The sequence below is a fragment of the Bombina bombina genome, chromosome 1 (genome assembly GCF_027579735.1).
Source record: "Bombina bombina isolate aBomBom1 chromosome 1, aBomBom1.pri, whole genome shotgun sequence".
Lineage (NCBI taxonomy): Eukaryota > Metazoa > Chordata > Amphibia > Anura > Bombinatoridae > Bombina > Bombina bombina.
The window spans coordinates 41,707,520-41,730,214 of NC_069499.1; the positions used below are offsets into that span (position 1 = coordinate 41,707,520).

Genomic DNA, 22,695 nt, shown 5'->3' on the forward strand with positions numbered 1-22,695 from the left:
AGATCATTATTATTGTTTACCAGAGAGGGTCTGTCACATCACTGGTTCAACTCTAACACATACAACAGACCAGTATTATTGTTTACTAGAGAGGGTCTGTCACATCACTGGTTCAACACTAACACATAAAACAGACCAGTATTATTGTTTACTAGAGAGGGTCTGTCACATCACTGGTTCAACTCTAACACATACAACAGACCAGTATTATTGTTTACTAGAGAGGGTCTGTCACACCACTGGTTCAACACTAACACATAAAACAGACCAGTATTATTGTTTACTAGAGAGGGTCTGTCACACCACTGGTTCAACACTAACACATAAAACAGACCAGTATTATTGTTTACCAGAGAGGGTCTGTCACACCACTGGTTCAACACTAACACATAAAACAGACCAGTATTATTGTTTACTAGAGAGGGTCTGTCACACCACTGGTTCAACACTAACACAAAAAAACAGACCAGTATTATTGTTTTTAAGTGCTATTGTTTTTAAATAATATTGTTTATTGTCTTATTTATGTACACATTTAAATGATACACAATGTACTGTTAGGGTGCATGGATCCATGCTAATCTTATCAGATTGTTTTTAGCAAAGTGTGTCTTTTATGTTTAATAAATTTGCACTCGCTTTTTAGTCGGTACAAGTGCAGTCTTTAACCTTAGCCTCCGTAAGGTAGGTGCTCTGTACACATCCACATCTCACTAGATTCACTCTTTGGCAGCTAGGTGCCAGTTGTATAGAGCGATAGGTTCATTGCCTTAGTGCTAGGTTAACTTATTTGAAATGGATTAACAAAACCCCATACTATTATAAAATACAGATTTATAATTATCAGTGGGTAAATCTGTTTGGTCAGATGTTGCCAAAGGAAATGATGTCACAATATCACAACTTCACACAATACAACAGTGACATCACACACTATTATACCTCAGCTGCAGCCAGTCAGCACAGTCATTTTCTGTGAGAGTGGACTACAGCTAACATGGCTTGTTTCTACTTGGCGTTTTATATAATTCTTATTATATTCCAAACTGTCTTGGGGACACCTGTGAGCACCCCGCAAGGTAAAGTGTATATCCTTCCTTACTAATGACTTTAGTTTGTTATAGATAATCCTGTAGGCTTTACTGTCTGATGTGTCTCCTCGCTACAGAGGGTTAATTATCTAATATGGGGGTCCATTACAATCCTTTAGCAAAATGTATATAATATTTTTATACAGAAAACCACCATTGAAGTCTGTTGGACTTTTTTATATATATATATAATTTCATACATTTTTCTACACGATTGTGATTGATCCCATTATGTTTTATTGCTCTGTTTTATTGGCGTCACAGAAGTGGTTGCTATATTAAACATCTATACAGTTAATTCACTATAGAGTGTGCAAGTAAATAGGCAAATATTACCAATATATATTTATATGGGGGAAGTAAAGAACGTGGATTGAAAAGTATTAGGTTTCAAAAAACAAAAATGATGCCATGATTATTACAAAAAGTTCATCAGGATGTCAATAAACTTCAGTTTGGGAAACTTTATTTGTCCAGGGAAAATCATATAAGGTGTCAGCAGTATGATCTATCACAGCTCTCAAATCTTTGTGTCACACAGAATTAGAGCTAAGGGTTAACAGATAACAGAATGCTCATTAGGTATTTCTCGGATTATAAACTCACTACATCTTTAATATCTTAACGTCACCTTTATCTTACACTACTGGCTAAACAGACTGCAGATCATAATAGTTGTTTTATTATTATGTTGTGTTTATATTGTTCTTGAGGTGTCACAGACATATAAAAATAAATCAGGGATGTCACATAACTTGGCTACATCCTGTAGAATTAACTCTAACAGCATTATCTTGTCTTTGTATATAGGGATGACCCAGGGACCGATGAATAGTGAGTCATACAAGACTGCATCAGCAAATGGTAAGCTACTAGTCAGCCTAATGATTTCTGTTTACTGGCTGTATAGTTTAAATGCATTATTTATTAATTGTGTTAGTTTTAGAGAGTTTGGTAATAATTATAAAAAAAAATCTGAATAACAAGCATTTATTTTATATACTTCTAACTTTTATTGTCATTTGTTTACAGGATTTCTGGCTGGACTGAATAATTCAGGTAAGTGAATAAAAAAACTTTTATTGAAATAAAATTGTAGAATAACTCTCATACACATCTAGTTATGTGTCCTTTAAATTATACTACAGTTATATTAATATACTATCTGCTAGATAATACTGTAGTGACCCTTTAACTATTACTCCTGTCTGTCACTGCAGTCATTTACAGATTCTATATGATGTCATCATCACCTCACAAACAGCTTGATACATAGGTGTCATTTATTAACAAACACATGGCCTGCTAAAGGTAGAAGATATAATGTGCCACGTTTATTTAATTGTACTTAATAATGATCTCAATACTGGTAAAGTCTATTGTATAAATAACACTGTTTTACCTGCTGTTTCTCTACAGTATACGCATTTGCTGCTGTGGGAGTCTTTGCCCTCATAATTATTATTATTGGAGGATGGGCGCTTAGGATGAGCATCCGGTAAGTTACAGGGAGCTGCCTCCCATAATAAACTCATCTATACTATTTAGCCGTACTGTTTATATATTTATATCAGTATATATAATACATCTGTGCAGCCCACTAAAGTCACAAGACAACAGAAATGCTGTGACATATTAAAGGGACATTACACTGCTGGGTGCAACTACACTTATGTATGTTGTTTGTCTATATACACACACAAACTAATCTTATATATATAGAAATATATTTTCCACTTTTACATTTTTATTTATTCAGCTTTAGTTTTTTTGTAAAACAAGTGAGCACCATCAGAGAGGCGGCTGGGCACAAATGTAACACACACTAAGTAGTTTTAGCTTCCTTCCCTGGTAGTTGTTTCACATTCTTTTTTCTTATGTTTATATTTATAGAATTGCTGCTTTTATAATCACAATTGATGTAAAAAGGTAAAATATTTTACTAAATTGTGATAATAAATGTAATTCTGTGACTCATATAGAAGCTAATTTACATAACAGGCCTTTCCTAGACCATTTTGGTGGGTATAAAATAACTCATCTGCGCTACAGATTCTGGGTAGAACAAGCTTTTCACTGTGTAATACTGATCACAGATCATGACAAGGCAGGTTTAGCCGATCAGTAATCATGCCCACCTCGCTGTTGCCTTACATTGGTATGAAGCTGAGGTGCTGCCATCTGCTGGTCATGAGGTTGTGCTACACCAGTGCCCCTCTATTAAATCATCAGTAACTTCAGTAATTATGTGCTGCATGTCACATGATTTACATACACATTAAATGCAGAGCTCTCAACTGTTCTGTGTTTTGTGGTACAGTCCTGGTGTGGAGCTCTGTGTTGTTATCTTTTACAATGATTTCCCTTTTATATAAACTCAACTGGTTAATGAATAAGTATGTTATGACAAAAATATCATTTTAATATTGTTTTTCCTGTTTTTAGAAAATCCAAACTTCCTGATGAGGAGCAACCAAACATCAGCCCCATCATCAGGAAAGGTAACAGAACTTACATGCTGTTTATATGAGGGAAATGTAACTCATTAGTAAGGATGAAATATGGAAGGTTATAGGGGGAGACTGTATGGCACAAGACTAGGGGCTAGCACCATAGGCTAATTACAGGGATGCAATATGGGGCAATAGGAGGCAATAAGAGAAATGTCAGAGTTGAATTGGGTATTATAAGCAGTTACAAATGGTAAAAATGAATGAAGCTGTAAGAAGTTGTATAGAATATAAGGAGGAATTAGAAGCTTTATGGGACAATAGGAGTAGGTATAAATAGGAATATTGTAGTGCAATGAGAGAGAGTGAGAGCAATAGGAAGAGGGACAAACAGGAAATGCACCGAGCAATCCTAGAGTTAGAGAGAAAATCTATTTACATATAAAGTTACTGTAGCGGATCTAAGGGATCTATATTGTGGTGTCACAGTGATTAGATGCACTGAGCAATCCTAGAGTTAGAGAGAAAATCTATTTACATATAAAGTTACTGTAGCGGATCTAAGGGATCTATATTGTGGTGTCACAGTGATTAGATGCACTGAGCAATCCTAGAGTTAGAGAGAAAATCTATTTACATATAAAGTTACTGTAGCGGATCTAAGGGATCTATATTGTGGTGTCACAGTGATTAGATGCACTGAGCAATCCTAGAGTTAGAGAGAAAATCTATTTACATATAAAGTTACTGTAGCGGATCTAAGGGATCTATATTGTGGTGTCACAGTGATTAGATGCACTGAGCAATGCTAGAGTTAGAGAGAAAATCTATTTACATATAAAGTTACTGTAGCGGATCTAAGGGATCTATATTGTGGTGTCACAGTGATTAGATGCACCGAGCAATGCTAGAGTTAGAGATAAAATCTATTTACATATAAAGTTACTGTAGCGGATCTAAGGGATCTATATTGTGGTGTCACAGTGATTAGATGCACCGAGCAATGCTAGAGTTAGAGAGAAAATCTATTTACATATAAAGTTACTGTAGCGGATCTAAGGGATCTATATTGTGGTGTCACAGTGATTAGATGCACTGAGCAATCCTAGAGTTAGAGAGAAAATCTATTTACATATAAAGTTACTGTAGCGGATCTAAGGGATCTATATTGTGGTGTCACAGTGATTAGATGCACTGAGCAATCCTAGAGTTAGAGAGAAAATCTATTTACATATAAAGTTACTGTAGCGGATCTAAGGGATCTATATTGTGGTGTCACAGTGATTAGATGCACTGGAAATTGTAAGAACATTTAAGTTAGTATGAAACAGGACTTCTATAAAATGATAATAACCAATATAATGTGAGACTGTATATAATGTGCATGGTGTGTTATACAAGAATATGTCATTTATTTATTTTCATTTTAAAGCTTCTCTGAAAAAGGAGAAGAGGTTAAAAAAGAAAACAAAGAAGGAGAAAAGGGAGGTGGAACAGAAGGAGGAAGACGAGGAGGAAATGAAGGGAGAGAAGGAGGTGAAGGTGCAGAAGAAGAAGGATGAAAGATCAGGGGAAGGTGAGAAAAGACAACAGAAAACAAATATAATTCAAAGCAAAAATAAAAATAAAGCACCTGGGAAAGAGCAGGAAATAAAAAGAATAGTAGGAAATAGGAAACTGTGTAAAGGGGGTAAAATAAATAAGGAAATTAGTAAGAAAAAACAGTAAAAGGGTAAAAGAAAGAGAGAGGGTAGGTTAGACGTTAGACTGAAGGTTGCTTTCGTTGAATGTAATATATAGGGATTATTTTGGGCCTTGGGGCAAGTTATAAATAAGTAAAAGTGCAACAAACATTAAATAGGGTGAATTGTGAAAGTTTAAATTTTGACAAGTGTCCCTTTGATAAAATCAGTTATGTAGAACAAATTTTAGTTAAGACAGAAATAATCCTCACAATACTTAATGAATCACTCGGGATCCCCTCTTTTAATTTATAGTAAATAAAAAGTCTCACTATACACACAATGGAGAATAAATGATATAAACCTAACCCTAGCTAGGCAATTTATTCTCATTAGTGTTACACTATATTAATACAAAAGTAGGTAACACATTGTATATTTATATAGCAACAACCACAAGTGAATTGTACTGGTCTGGTAGAACTCACAGATATAGATATTATATTGTTATCTGTATCACAGAATAAAATACGAGCCAGAATAAATGTGCTTTAGTACTGGTTAATATCAAACATATCAACACCCCATGAAGGGATAAAAGGGACATACAGCAATAAATTATCATTTATATAACATGAATAGGTGATATGATATATGCATAAATATGGGGAAATATATTCAATTGCTATTTATAGCCCTCCATAAGATACATAATGTTATGAGTAACATTTCCTAATGTATTTATGTTTGTTTATTTCAATAGTTCTGATTGAAACCAAAGAGAAAGCAGTACAGACAGAGAGCACACAAGAAGTAAAATGGAAACTTTTGGAGTTTTGGATTAATAAAGACCTAGAAGTACAGAGACGGCGAGAGGAAGAACTAAGGGAGGAGGAGGAGTTCTTTAGCTGAAAGAACAACTGAAGCTACCAGAGCTACGTGTACCAGCCAGGGCTCTGCCTCTTCTGCCACTCCTGTGTGCCAATAAGTCCCGCCCCTGAGAAACCATCTTGTATTGTCATCCTTCTTATCTCTACCTCTTATTAAGAATTCTCCATGGTTACTAATTAATAAAATTAGACCAAGTAAATTTAATGTGTCAAATTAACTTTCTTTTTTTATCATTCTCTATTTTATGTTTTTAATACTTAAAATGGTACATGGACGTACAACAAGAAATGTATAGATAATTTATTAGTGCACATAGAATAATTTCTCAGGCTCTCAAGCTTTGAGTGGACAGAATTCTATTTTTTTGTATATTACAAGTTCATAAAATTTAAACCAAACACTATAATCAACAAACTTATCTAAATAAAAATGTCAAAAGGTGAAACATATTAAACTGATTTAAGTCCTTATACACTGTGAAGGTATAATACAATTTAAATACAGAATGGGGGAATTTTGTATACATACAGCTTAAGGCCCCTAGTTATCAAGCCGTCAATCTCAAATACGCTGGAATTCCGCAGCGTATTTGAGGCGAGGCTGATTCGCCTAAGTTATGAAGCCCTACAGACCGGCAAAAGTAGAATCTGGTGACGTAAGCATCGATCCTCCGGACTCAGTCCGAAACAGATCGATTCTTACGTCACTCCAGATGTTCCGAACGCAATTTCGGCACAATCTGACTACTTTTGGGAGTTATCAAAATCCCAGCAGGTACGCTCGGCACTTTTACGGCCCAGCGTACCTGGTTTTCAATCCGCCGCCCTGGAGGTAGCAGATCCCATAGGAATCAATGGGAGTCAGACCATAGCGAAAGTTCAAGTTCGCTGCTGCCTGACATCCCATTCATTCCTATGGGAAGTGTATACACCTAACACCCTAACATGTACCCCGAGTCTAAGCACCCCTAATCTGCCCCCCCTACACCGCCACCACCTATATTAAACATTTTAACCCCTAAACCGCCGCTCCCGGACCCCACCGCAACTCTAAGAAATCTGTTAACCCCTAAACCGCCGCTCCCGGCCCCCGCCGCCACCTACATAATACCTATTAACCCCTATCCTGCCCCCCTATACCGCCGCCACCCCTAATAAATGTATTAACCCCTATCCTGCCGCTCCCGGACCCCGCCGCAACAAAATAAATAGTTTAACCCCCTAAACCGCCGCTCCCGGACCCCGCCGCCACCTATATTAAACTTATTAAGCCCTAATCTGCCCCCCCCTACACCGTCGCCACCTATAATATTTTTATTAACCCCTATCCTGCCCCCCCATAATAAAATTATTAACCCCTAAAGCTAAGTCTAACCCTAACCCTAACACCCCCCTAAATTAAATCTAATTTAAATCTAAAGAAATAAATTAACTCTTATTAACTAAATTATTCCTATTTTAAGCTAAATACTTACCTGTAAAATAAACCCTAAACTAGCTACAATATAACTAATAGTTACATTGTAGCTATTTTAGGATTTATTTTTATTTTACAGGCAACTTTCAATTTATTTTAACTAGGTAGAATAGCTATTAAATAGTTATTAACTATTTAATAGCTACCTAGCTAAAATAAAGAGAAATTTACCTGTAAAATAAAAACTAACCTAAGTTACAATTAAACCTAACACTACACTATCATTAAATAAATGAATCCTATTTAAAACTAAATACTTACCTGTAAAATAAACCCTAAGATAGCTACAATGTAATTAATAATTACATTGTAGCTATTTTAGGGTTTATATTTACTTTACAGGTAAATTTGTATTTATTTTAACTAGGTACAATAGCTATTAAATAGTTAATAACTATTTAATAACTACCTAGCTAAAAGAAATACAAAATTACCTGTAAAATAAATCCTAACCTAAGTTACAATTAAACCTAACACTACACTATCATTAAATAAATTAAATACAAATACCTACAAATAAATACACTAACTAAAGTACAAAAAATAAAAAAAGAACTGTTACAAAAAATGAAAAAATAATTTACAAACATTATACAAATATTACAACAATTTTAAGCTAATTACACCTACTCTAAGCCCCCTAATAAAATAACAAAGCCCCCCAAAATAAAAAAATTCCCTACCCTATTCTACATTTAAAAGATACCAGCTCTATTACCTTACCAGCCCTTAAAAGGGCCTTTTGCGGGGCATGCCCCAAAGAAAACAGCTCTTTTGCCTGTAAAATAAAAATACAACCCCCCCAACATTAAAACCCACCACCCACACACTCCTACTCTAACCCACCCAAACCCCCCTTAAAAAAAACCTAACACTACCCCCCCTGAAGATCTTCCTACCTTGAGTCGTCTTCACTCAGCTGAGCCGAATTCTTCATCCAATCTGGGCGATGTCTTCATCCAAGCGGGGGCTGAAGAGGTCCATCATCCGGCTGAAGTCTTCATCCAAGCCGGGGCTGAAGAGGTCCATCATCCGGCTGAAGTCTTCATCCAAGTGGGGGCTGAAGAGGTCTTCCATCCGGCTGAAGTCTTCTATAAAGCAGCATCTTCAATCTTCTTTCTTCCGGCTCCATCTTCATCCCGCCGACGCGGAAAATCCTTCCTCCACGACGAACTCCCGACGAATGAAGGTTCCTTTAAATGACGTCATCCAAGATGGCGTCCCTCGAATTCCGATTGGCTGATAGGATTCTATCAACCAATCGGAATTAAGGTAGGAATAATCTGATTGGCTGATGGAATCAGCCAATCAGATTCAAGTTCAATCCGATTGGCTGATCCAATCAGCCAATCAGATTGAGCTCGCATTCTATTGGCTGATCGGAACAGATCTGTCCTTGCATCTTGTGCACGGGACCTTGTGCTTGAATTCATTCCTTTCTCGACCCCAGCCCACTCCCTCCCGGCTCCTGCCATATCAGTTAAACACAGAATGACCCACGTTGTTACCCAGCTGATATTACCAATACCGTATTCAGTATGGTCCCAACCGTTATTCCTCGCACCTGGCTATGCTATCCTGGTAAATACCCCGCCTGTCACCCCGGTCCCTGCCCCGCTCAGTGTCTCTCTGGCTGTGGAACATCTGCATTTTGGTGAAGGCTGCAAAATTTGACAGGCTTTGCTGTTCCATTGGTTTCTGCGACCCGTCACGTGTGCACTTTAGGATTGAGTGTCACACTTTCTGATGCAGATTTCGACACAACAACGGCTCACTCGCACAGCTAAAGCTGTGCGATTAACAAGGTATGGGGCTGGGTTGGGGGGGAGCTACAGGCACTTAGAAATAAGTGCAATGGGCTTGAAGCCTATACTTCTATCTATCACACGTGCGGTGTGATAGATAGAAGTAAAAATGGCAAAAAAATGTTTGTTTGTTTTTAACAAAACTGAACTGGAACGTTTTTGGCTGTATGAATATAAATATTCCAATAGGGGGGCTTTTAAAACAACTTCGATCAGTGCTAACTGTCCCATTAACTGATCTGTTTAATCAATCACTATTAACAGGAGCTGTCCCAGATGATTGGAGAATAGCAAATGTAATACCTCTTCATAAAAAGGGCAGTATAGAAGAATCTGGTAACTACAGGCCAGTTAGTTTAACTTCAGTAGTAGGGAAATTAATGGAAAGCCTCTTAAAAGAAAGAATTATGACTTGCATAAAGACAAACAATTTAGAGGACCAAAATCAGTATGGTTTTACTTCAGGGAGATCATGTCAGACTAATCTAATTGACTTCTTTGATTATGTAACAAAAGTATTAGACAAGGGTGGAGCAGTTGATGTAGCATATCTAGATTTCAGCAAAGCATTTGACACCGTCCCACACAATAAACTAATTCACAAACTGTATCTCCTTGGTCTAGATTTAAAAATTGTGAACTGGGTGGAATGCTGACTTAAGGACAGAAAACAAAGTGTCTTAGTAAATGGAGTTCATTCAGCAGAGGGGGCAGTTACTAGTTGTGTTCCTCAGGGGTCAGTTCTGGGGTCTGTTTTGTTTAACATATTTATCTGTGATATCAGCAAAGAGTTACAGGGGAAAGTATGTCTGTTTGCAGATGATACAAAAATTTGTAACAGAGTGGATGTTCCAGGGAGGGTAGACAAAATGAGAAGGGATATACTACAATTGGAGGATTGGACAAATGACTGGGATCTAAAGTTTAACACAGCAAAGTGTAAAAACATAATTTATGTAAGAACTTACCTGATAAATTCATTTCTTTCATATTAGCAAGAGTCCATGAGCTAGTGACGTATGGGATATACATTCCTACCAGGAGGGGCAAAGTTTCCCAAACCTCAAAATGCCTATAAATACACCCCTCACCACACCCACAAATCAGTTTAACGTATAGCCAAGAAGTGGGGTGATAAGAACAAAGTGCGAAAGCATAAAAAATAAGGAATTGGAATAATTGTGCTTTATACAAAAAAATCATAACCACCACAAAAAAGGGGTGGGCCTCATGGACTCTTGCTAATATGAAAGAAATGAATTTATCAGGTAAGTTCTTACATAAATTATGTTTTCTTTCATGTAATTAGCAAGAGTCCATGAGCTAGTGACGTATGGGATAATGACTACCCAAGATGTGGATCTTCCACGCAAGAGTCACTAGAGAGGGAGGGATAAAATAAAGACAGCCAATTCCGCTGAAAAAATCCACACCCAAAATAAAGTTTAAATCTTATAATGAAAAAAAACAAAAACTGAAATTATAAGCAGAAGAATCAAACTGAAACAGCTGCTGAAGTACTTTTCTACCAAAAACTGCTTCAGAAGAAAACACATCAAAATGGTAGAATTTAGTAAAAGTATGCAAAGAAGACCAAGTGGCTGCTTTGCAAATCTGATCAACTGAAGCTTCATTCCTATACGCCCAGGAAGTAGAAACTGACCTAGTAGAATGAGCTATAATCCTTTGAGGCGGAGTTTTACCCGACTCGACATAGGCATGATGAAACAAAGATTTTAACCAAGATGCCAAAGAAATGGCAGAAGCCTTCTGACCTTTCCTAGAACCGGAAAAGATAACAAATAGACTAGAAGTCTTTCTGAAATCCTTAGTAGCTTCAACATAATATTTCAAAGCTCTAACTACATCCAAAGAATGCAACGACTTTTCCTTAGAATTCTTAGGATTAGGACACAATGAAGGAACCACAATTTCTCTACTAATGTTGTTAGAATTCACAACCTTAGGTAAAAATTTAAAAGAAGTTCGCAACACCGCCTTATCCTGATGAAAAATCAGAAAAGGAGACTCACAAGAAAGAGCAGATAATTCAAACACAGTTAAAGAAAGTGTTAGCCTTACTGGAATAAAATCAAAGAAATTTCAAAGAAGCCTTAACCTGCCCCTTACCAGCCAAGCTGGAATACAGCACGTACATTGCAAAATTAGGGAGCTGATTTCGAACTCCAAATATAGACATGTTACTTGGGAAAGAACTCAGGAATTCATTCCTTAATAAGAACAACCAAACCAGTATAAGCTTAAAGTTTTAGTCTTAGAACTCAACCTTGAAGCCCAGAGTAACAGTTAAGAATTGAATCCAATTATAAAACAAATAATTGATTATCTTAGAACAAAAGAAATATGGATTTTTTTTATTTATTTTTTTTAAAATCACAAAATTCTTCTAGCTAAAAAAGCTAAAGACATAGATTAACCCTCATTTGTGAAAATATTCAAAAAAATGAAGACACAAATGAAATTATTAGCATGATAGTCCAGATTAAAGGACCAGCCAATACAGTGGACTTGCATAATCAATAAATGCAAAACAACAAGACAAATGCAACAGCACCTAGTCTAGTAAATGTTGTCCCTTTAACAATGCTAAAATAAATCATAATCTGATACTTGATCTTAAAGTAAACAGAGAAAATGAAGCAATTGCAATATCCAAATAAATCACAGGACCAAGAAAGTACCTGAAACTAAATAATTTTCCATAAATAAGATACAACTATCTAAAGGAAAATAAATACTATTTTGCTATAGAAACAATAGCATAATTAGTAGAATTAGAGATAGCCCCAATAAATTGGAGAACCCTCCAAATTGAGTTTAACTGCTGGCAAAGACTATAGTTTAAAACCTTTGAAGAAGGAATACAAGAAAATTCTCAGCCTATTCCATTCCCTAGTATAGGGAATTGGAAAGAAAACCTCTGAAAACACAGAAGAAATAAATAGGCAGAAATAATGTCAGCTAGTCTTAAAGAACTAGTTACCTTACTATCCAAAATAATCAACACCTTTTCAACAAAGAACAAATGTACTTTAATAATAGAAAAATAATAAAAAAGTAGATTTGTTAGTGTCAATATCTGATGAAGAAAATTTCTGAAAGAGAAAAAAACATCAGAGAAGGATAAATCAGTATGTTGTTGGTCATTTGAAACTTCAATAATTAAAAAAGAAGTGAAAAAGACCTAAAAATTTTATTAGAAGGCACGAAGTCAGACAAAGCCTTTAACATAGAATCAGAAAAATATTTCTTATAAGTCTTCTAAATATTTCTTGTAAGAAAAGAAAATATATAAAGCATAAATACTAATGGATTCCGCATGTAAAAGTATAACATAATAACTTATTACAAACCATAGCTAAAGATAAACATTTATAACATTTAAAATAAATGAACTTAGCTTTGGTAGAACTGAAACTCAGTTAAGCGTTTTTCCAGAAGTGGCTTCTGATTCAGAGTCCATCTGAGACATCTTGCAATATGTAATAGAAAAAACAACATATAAAGCAAAATTGATCAAATTCCTTAAATGACAGTTTCAGGAATGGGAAAAAAATGCCAATGAACAAGCTTCTAGCAACCAGAAGCAATAAATAATGAGACTTAAATATTGTGGAGACAACAATGACGCTCAAATTTTTTAGTGCCAAAAAAGCCGACCACATTATTTGGCGCCTAAATGCTTTTGGCGCCAAGAATTGCGCCACATCCGGAAACGCCGACATTTTTTGGTGCAAAAACGTCAAAAAAATTACGCAACTTCCGGCGACACGTATGACGCCTGAAATGACAAGAAAATTTTTGCGCCAAGAAAGTCCGCGCCAAGAATGACGCAATAAAATGAAGCATTTTCAGCCCCCGCGAGCCTAACAGCCCACAGGAAAAAAAAGTCAAATTTTAAGGTAAGAAAAAATTGAATTATTCATATGCATTATCCCAAATATGAAACTGACTGTCTGAAAATAAGGAACGTTGAACATCCTGAATCAAGGCAAATAAATGTTTAAACACATATATTTAGAACTTTATATAAAAGTGCCCAACTATAGCTTAGAGTGTCACAGAAAATAAGACTTACTTACCCCAGGACACTCATCTACATGTAGTAGAAAGCCAAACCAGTACTGAAACGAGAATCAGTAGAGGTAATGGTGTATATAAGAGTATATCGTCGATCTGAAAAGGGAGGTAAGAGATGAATCTCTACGACCGATAACAGAGAACCTATGAAATAGACCCCGTAGAAGGAGATCATTGAATTCAAACAGGCAATATTCTCTTCACATCCCTCTGACATTCACTGCACGCTGAGAGGAAAACCAGGCTCCAACCTGCTGCGGAGCGCATATCAACGTAGAATCTAGCACAAACTTACTTCACCACCTCCACAGGAGGCAAAGTTTGTAAAACTGATTTGTGGGTGTGGTGAGGGGTGTATTTATAGGCATTTTGAGGTTTGGGAAACTTTGCCTCTCCTGGTAGGAATGTATATCCCATACGTCACTAGCTCATGGACTCTTGCTAATTACATGAAAGAAATAATGCATTTAGGGTAGAAAAATCCAAATGTTAATTACAGACTCAATGACACTTTACTGACTGTTACAGATGAGGAACAGGACTTGGGAATTATTATTTCAGACGATTTAAAACTTAGTCAACAATATAGTAATGCACCGAGTAAGGCTAGCAGAATGCTTGGATGTATTGGTAGAGGTATTTGCAGAAGAATAGTAAGGTTCTTATGCCACTTTATAGATTATTATTATTATTATTATTATACTTTATTTATGAAGCGCCATCATATTCCACAGCACTGTCCATTGATACAGATCATTTAAATAAAACAATAGTATTTATAACTTCTAAGACTAAGAGACAGGACAGAATTTACAAACACATACAGGAGGAATCGAGGACCCTGTTCCCATGGGAACTTACAATACAGAAGGGTAGGAGGTTGGGAAACATGAGATGAGGACTGCAAGAGTGAGAAAGATATTAATGCAGAGTTAGAGGAGGGAAATGTTGTTAGGTAAAAGGAATATTATTGAGTTGGGTGGTAGGCTTCTCTGAACAGAAAAGTCTTCAGAGAGCATTTAAAGGAAGAAAGATTTGGGCAAGGCCTGACAGCACGAGGGAGAGTGTTCCAGAGGGTAGGTGCATCACGACAGAAGTCCTGCAGTCTAGCATGAGAGGAGGTGATAGTTGCAGAAGCAAGGAGCAGGTCATTGTTGGATCTTAGTGGGCGGGCTTAAGTATACTTGTTGATTAGAGAGGATAGGTAGAGGGGAGCGGAGTTGGTGAGTGCTTTGTATGCAAGGGTGAGAATTTTTAATTTAATTCTGCTGTGTATGGGGAGCCAATGAAGGGACTCACAGAGAGGTGCAGCAGATACAGAGCGGCGGGAAAGGTGGATCAGTCTGGAAGAGGCATTTAGAATGGATTGAAGAGGGGAGAGGCGGGAAAGAGGAAGGCCAGTAAAAGGTTGAATCTTGGAATGTTGCGTAGATGGTTGCGGCAGGATGTAGAAAGCGATTGGATATGGGGGGTGAAGGATAGATTGGAGTCAAGTGTAACTCCGAGGCAGCAGACTTGGGGCGATGGGGAAATGGTGATGCCTTCAACAGGGATAGAGAAGTCACAGGTCGGCGTAGAGCTTGAGGGGGGATAAGAATGAGCTCAGTCTTGGACATGTTAATCTTTAGGTGGTGAGAGGCCATCCAGGAAGAAATACCAGATAAGCAGTTGCTGACATGAGAAAGGACAGAGGGAGAGAGAGCAGGGGTGGAGAGGTAGATCTGGGTTTCATCAGCATAGAGGTGATATTTGAAGCCATAAATGTTGATAAGTTTACCCAGTGAAGAAGTATAAATGGAGAAGAGTAGAGGAAACCAGGAAAGAGCAGTGCCACAGAGGCCAAAAGAGCTAAGGGGTCTGTAGGAGGAGGGGGTGGTCAACTGTGTTGAAGGCAGCTGAGAGGTCAAGTAGGATGAGTATGGAGTAGTGGCCTATATTTTTAGCAGAGAGAAGATCGTTCGTAACCTTGGTAAGGGCAGTCTCAGTTGGGTGTTTGGGGCGGAATCCAGATTGCAGGGGGTCAAGCAAGGAGTTGGCGGACAGGAAGTGGGTTAGGCGATTACAAATAGTTGTTCAAGGAGTTTTGAGATAGGTTGAAGATGTGGGTAAGAGCAGGAGTGAGGGTAGAAGATAGGGAGGGTATTAGATGGGAAGGTATAGGGTCGAGTGGGCAGGTAGTGAGGCGTGAGGAAGATAGCAAGGAGGAAACTTCATTCTCAGTGGCTGGATGGAGGATGCAGAGGGTGGCAGAGGGAGTGGCAGGGCCTGTTGATGGAGTATTGCAGGTTGGTGTTGGGATGTTGCCCCGGATAAAATTTATTTTGTTTAAAAAGTAGTCTGCCAAGATCATTAGTTAGGCCTCATCTTGAGTATTGTGTGCAGTTCTGGAGGCCATATCTTCAGAAGAATATTAACAAACTTGAATCTGTGCAAAGGAGGGCTACCAAAATGGTACATGGTCTAAAAATAAAACTTACCAGGATAGGCTAAATAACCTAAATATGTATAACTTAGAGGAGAGAAGGGAAAGAGGTGATATGATAGCAACTTTCAAGTACGTTAAAGGACATAGTAAAACTGAGGCTGTGGGTATTTTACATAAAATGGAAAATTCAAGAACAAGGGGTCATGATCTCAAGCTAAAGGGTAGTAGATTCAGGAGTAATTTGAGGAAGCACTTCTTTACAGAAAGAGTGATTGATTTATGGAATAAACTTCCTCAAGAGATAGTAGCGACAAACACTGTGGGGGACTTTAAAAATGCATGGGACAAGCATAAGGCTATCCTACAAACTAGATAAGTTCATACTATTAGGTAATATCGGGCAGACTTGCTGGGCCTATGGCTCTTATCTGCCGTCAATATTTATGTTTCTATTGGGAAAAACTATATTTATTCAACCAAAAAGTTTTTTGTTTTTTTCTCAGTGGGTTCATGTGCACCTGTGCTCATATAGCGGAGCCTCCACTGTGTGGGCTCTATTTCTTATTCTGAAATTCTGAATTGGTGTCCCCAGGGGTCTGACATTTGACTACTAGCTCTGAATTTCGATTTGGTGACATGGCATGGGCTAACAAGACCTTGGGCATGTGTAACGGCATAGCTACTTCTCTGCTCTTTTTAAATTACATTTTCTAGGATCTCCTGTATCAATCCCAGCTGTTTACATCTTAAAGAGCACATAGTTCTATCTTAAAAAGAACATTGAAAAATGCACCTTTGAATCAGGCAATATCAAGCTTCTGGAATTGGTACTTTTCCCTTCTAAACAGATCAATGCAAGTTTATTTCAACCATGAACTGACCGACTGTTTATAAGTAGCCTGTTAGGACCCTAAAGCTCTCCAACTCTCCTCTCAGGCAAGAAGAAGTCTCATCAGTACAGTGAGACAAGTTTTTAATCCTCTGCACTCAGTGATCAACCTTATACTTTAGTAAATCAATTCAACTGAATAATATAGGAGTTTGCTAAATCAATACAGAGTTTGTATCTTAGAATTACAAGTGAATCTATTCATTGAAATAGGGGTAATTTTACCAACAGGAAATCTAGTTATCAGATGTTACAGTTGGGATAGCACCTTCGTTAACATACCTGCATTACCTGGCACACTGAGAACTGTCCCAATAGAAATCAGAATTGGATACGTGAGAACAACGCCAACATTTATCAATATGTTAAAAACTGCAATAAAAAAAGGAAATATGTCAAATAAATCTAACAATTCAAGAAACTTTCTTATTCACACATTGACATGGTGGTGCAAAAACAATATTTAAAATGTTGTGCATAAAACCTTAGCTTTTAAAATGACACAGGAGTGGATTGGGGTTAACAGAGAGGGTTACAACGTTGCAAATTAGTCTCAATTGTAAAATCTGCACTATCACAGATGCAAACATTTCCATTACAACATCTGAAATGCTAATATTATATTTTATCCATTTAGGCATCAATGTTTCAGTTGTAAATTATTTTCAACAAGAGAGCACCAATTTGGAGAATGTTGTTCAAAATTGTATAAAATATTTACAGTAAATATACTCTATAGCACTTTATTAAATATGAATATTGCATAAATATGCTTTAATATGTTTTCATCTACTGCAAAAGGATCCAAAGCACATATATATGTCTATCTATGTATACATATGTATTTATGTGCTTATATGTCTGTAAATACATATATACACATATAAATACATAAATACATCTTTACACACATATAAACATATATACAGTATATATATATGTATATATAAATATTTATACATACATACATACATACATCTACATTGTTAGACATGTATATGTATGTATCTCTATGTTTCCTTTAAATTGCCTTTCAAAAGGTAAAAATGCTTACGTAATAGCGCACTGGGGATCCACGCAGCTCCCGACCCCTCTTCCCAGATACCAGTGCCCCACAGTGGCGGAGAAGTTAAGGAGTAGCGGTCTACCGTCCACTGCTTCTTAACTTCCCTTTCTGGCGTACCAGAGACGATGGGGCATCGATGCATCCGCTACTTATTAAATTGATCCCTTAGCATACACTAAATCTCCTATTAACATGGCCCTGCGCTCTGTGAAGAGGGCTCTCCCAGCGCGTATAGGTAAGTATAGAACTGCAGGTGATACGTTTTCACCTACAGTAAAACAACGTTTATATTTGTTTTAGTGAAAACTAATGCAAATGTTACAGAATATTCAGTATTCGTTTAGTTTAAATACGAATAGTGCAGCACAAGTCTAAAAAAGTATTCCGTGCTGCACAAGTCTAATAAAGTATTCAGTGCTGCACAAGTCAGTATTCAGTGCTGCACAAGTCTAAAAAAGTATTCAGTGCTGCACAAGTCTAAAAAAGTATTCCGTGCAGCACAAGTCTAAAAAAGTATTCAGTGCTGCACAAGTCTAAAAAAGTATTCAGTGCTGCACAAGTCTAAAAAAGTATTCCGTGCTGCACAAGTCTAATAAAGTATTCATTGCTGCACAAGTCTAAAAAAGTATTCAGTGCTGCACAAGTCTAAAAAAGTATTCAGCGGCAGCGCTGCACAAGTCTAAAAAAAACAGTATCAAATCTTCATATTAATCTTCATGCTATTCATGTAAGTTGTCCTCTATCTTGTAAAGAAATATGAATAATTAGCTAAGCGAGGTAAGTTTCCTTGTTACGTACCTAACCAAAGTCCGGCAATGCCACACAGATACCCCCAAGGTAAAGAGGAAAAGGTTGACCAATGTTCTACTTTGGTAAAATATAGAATAATTGGTGTGGCATGAAAATGAAGATTAGATTGAAGACGCCCATTGTTGAAAAAAAATGAGCCGCTTCGCCAAAATTTGCAGTCCCAAGAAACATCTTAAATAAAACCTGTAGGTAGAAAAACAAAATAGAAATCATTAATATCCATATAAAGGAAATAATTAACAGAACAGTTTTTTACATAAAGGAATGTGATACTGGTTAGGATAATAACAAGAGAATGAAAAACTATACTGAGCCAATGAACGCAATGCAAAAAATCAATAATAAAATGCTGTATTGTGCTAGAGAATTTTATTATTGCACTATCGCTTGCAAAGAATTATGGGATTGATTTAAATCTTCTGCTGGTTTTCAGGAGATATGGATTGTCAGTGTCATGTGTGCTATTAAAGGGGCAGGAACCCCAATATGATTCACATAGAGCATACAATTCATTTTTATTTTGTTTTTTAAATAAACTTTATTATGAGCACAATTTTAAACACCTTTTTAATTTACTTCTGTAACCACTTTTGCTTTATTTTCTTGGTATCCTTTGTTGGAGGAGCAGCAATGCACTGCTGGAAGCAATATGAACACATCATGTGACAAGAGGCATATATCTGCAGCCACCAATCAGCAGCTAGCTCCCAGTAGGGCTTTGCCGCTCCTGAGCCTAGTTAGTTATTCTTGCAACAAAGGATAGCAAAAGAACAACGGAAATTAAATAATAGAACCAAACTGGAAAGTTACTTAAAATTGCATTCTCTATCTAAATCATGAAAGAAAACAAATATTTGGGTTTCATATCCCTTAAATTTGTTGCATGCCAAAAGCATAGAGATATTTGTGTGTGTTGAACAGGGGCATTATCAGGATAGTAGACATTTGTGTTTTTAGGGTTATCAGTTTGTCTAATTTTTATTAGTACAGGTAGCCCTCAGTTTACGCCGGGTTTAGGTTCCAGAAGCAATGGTTGTAAATCGAAACCGTTGTAAATTGAAACCCAGTTTATAATGTAAGTCAATGGGAAGTGAGGGAGATAGGTTCCAGGCTCCTCTCAAAATTGTCATAAGTAACACGTAATACATTATTTTTAAAGCTTTGAAATGAAGACTTTACATGCTAAACAGCATTATAAACCTAATAAAATAATCACACAACACAGAATATATAATTAAACTAAGTTTAAATGAACAAAACCATTTGCTAAACAGCATTATAAACCTAATAAAATAATCACACAACACAGACTTTACTTGCATTTTTCTGCAAACAGTTCTTTCTATGCATTCCAATCTGGACTGATTTATAGACAGAAGATCTTGTTCCTTTGAAATCTGCTTGATAGCTCAGTCTGGTTAAACTGATTAATTTCAGCTTGCTTGGCTTTGCTATAACACAAGCGGACAACTCCACCTACTGGCTATTTTAATAAATGCACTGCTTCTCAATGCTTTTCAATAGCAGTCACATGACTGGAAAAAAAGGTTGTTGTTCTGAAACGGTGTAAATTGAATCGTTGTAATAACGAGGGCCACCTGTATAAAAATGCTAATTATTAATTTTGTAAGTTAAATAGATTGAGTAAAAAGCCCCTGTATCTATTTTGTAACACTGTCTTCTAATATGTGCAAAACCAGGGTTACATTTGAAAACATTTGGGGCACTCATTAATAAGAGAGAAAGTGTAGTCTGGGGTTTGTCAAGTCCTTTTAGCTGTTGAATTCGATAAATGAAAAATGTCCCCATAATAAATGATAATAAAAAAACAGTAAATTGGATGATTGCGATCACGTCGACACTAAATACAGTAAAACTGAATAAGTGACAAATTCATAATAAAAGACAATGCAATTGCGCTTACTTTTAATTTAAATTGAGCAGCAGAATTTTTTTCTGGCAAATGTCATATTTGAAAGGGACACTTAAGTCAAAATTAAAGGGACACTGAACCCAATTTTTTTCTTTCTTGATTCAGATAGAGCATGGAATTTTAAGCAACTTTCTAATTTACTTCTATTAACAAATTTTCTTCATTCTGTAAGTTTAGATGCCGGCCCATTTTTGGTGAACAACCTGGGTTGTTCTCTGCAGATTGGTGGATAAATTCATCCACCCAATAAAAAAGTGCTGTCCAGAAAATAAAGCTAGATGCCTTCTTTTTCAAGATAGCGAAGGAGAACGAAGAATAATTGATAATAGGAGTAAATTAGAAAGTTGCATTTGAAAAAATTTGGGTTCAGTGGCCCGTTAAGCTTTCATGATTCAGATAGAGCAGCTAGGTAATTTTAAAAAACTTAACAATTTACCTCCATTAACAAAATGTGCACAGTCTTTTTATATTTACACTTGTTGAGTCACCAGCTCCTACTGAGCATGTGCAAGAAATCACAGAAAAAGCTATATGCATTTGTGATTGGCTGATGGCTGTCACATGGTACAGGGGGAGTGGAAATAGACAAATTTGTCATAATTTGTCAGAAAAAAAATCTACTACTCATATGAAGCTCAGACTAAGTGCTATTACATTGTCTTTTTATCAAACAATTTGCTGATTATCGCAAATCTACTGTATTTACTGGTCCATTATTACAATGCTCCCCTCTTCTGTATCATGTGACAACCATTAGCCAATCACAGAACGCATATACGTATATACTATGAACTCTTGCACATGCTCAGAAGGAGCTGGAGCCTCAGAAAGGTAACATCAAAATGGTTGGCGCTATATTATAGCAAGTACTATCTGGCATATATTACTCTTAATCACTACCTATATGTAAATGTACTCATTACAACTTGTGATCTAATGTAAATTATATACTGAGATGGACTTAGGGCACTATATGATAATTTAATATCGTAGTAATAAGCATTGTAACAAATCTTAAGGTGATATCTTATGTGTTTTCTGCTTTTTTTTTATTTTATTTATTTATTTTCACTTCTCTTCACATTTCACATTACTCACTATTAAAGGGATAGGTACTACCCTAAGCTAGGGATATATAGAATTAAGCACTATGCACATTAAAACACAAATTTTATGGATAAATATATAACGGAACACAAGTTCAAGTCACCTAATATGTCGTCTAGGAATAAAAGTTACGAAAAAAAAAGAGAATAAATCCACACTAGAGGTTTTAGAAGCTTCTGAAGAATATACTGCACATGGCACAAACAATCAAGATATTAATTAGACAATTAAATTCACTGTTCTCTCCAAAGTTTGTCTTAATACAAAACAGCATAAGTGAACTTTCTAATGAAGTTAAGCATTTTGCAAATAGAATTACACGCATAGAACAAAGGGTATCAGATCTTGAAAATAGAGAAATACAAAGAGAACAATCAGTACAAAATATGACAGAACAAATAGAAGCAATGAAAGCGAAACTTGAAGATTTAGAAAATCGTAATAGACGTAATAATCTTAGATTAGTGACTATTCAGTGGAAACTTCTAATAAAAGGCGGCAGGATGCCTTTTATTAGATTATTATATCCAGCAAAAATCAATATACAAACTAAGGCCTAGATTTAGAGTTTGGCGTTAGCCGTGGGAAAACCAGCGTTAGAGGCTCATAACGCTGGTTTTAGGCTACCGCCGGTATTTGGAGTCACTCAAAATAGGGTCTAACGCTCACTTTTCAGCCGCAGATCCCCTTACGTCAATTGCGTATCCTATCTTTTCAATGGGATCTTTCTAACTCCGGTATTTAGAGTCGTTTTGAAGTGAGCGTTAGACATCTAACGACCAAAACTCCAGCCACAGGAAAAAAGTCAGTAGTTAAGAGCTTTCTGGGCTAACGCCGGTTTATAAAGCTCTTAACTACTGTACTCTAAAGTACACTAACACCCATAAACTACCTATGTACCCCTAAACCGAGGTCCCCCCACATCGCCGACACTCGAATACATTTTTTTAACCCCTAATCTGCCGACCG

General features: G+C 36.5%; 1 long non-coding RNA gene across 1 annotated transcript; it reads left to right on the forward strand.

Annotated features, from left to right (window-relative positions):
• Positions 1-3,399: 3,399 nt before the first annotated feature.
• On the forward strand, positions 3,400-6,212 carry LOC128636091 (uncharacterized). Its single transcript, XR_008398659.1, has 3 exons — positions 3,400-3,592; positions 4,974-5,117; positions 5,987-6,212. It is a non-coding gene; the product is annotated as an uncharacterized LOC128636091 (long non-coding RNA).
• The last annotated feature ends 16,483 nt before the right edge of the window (positions 6,213-22,695 follow it).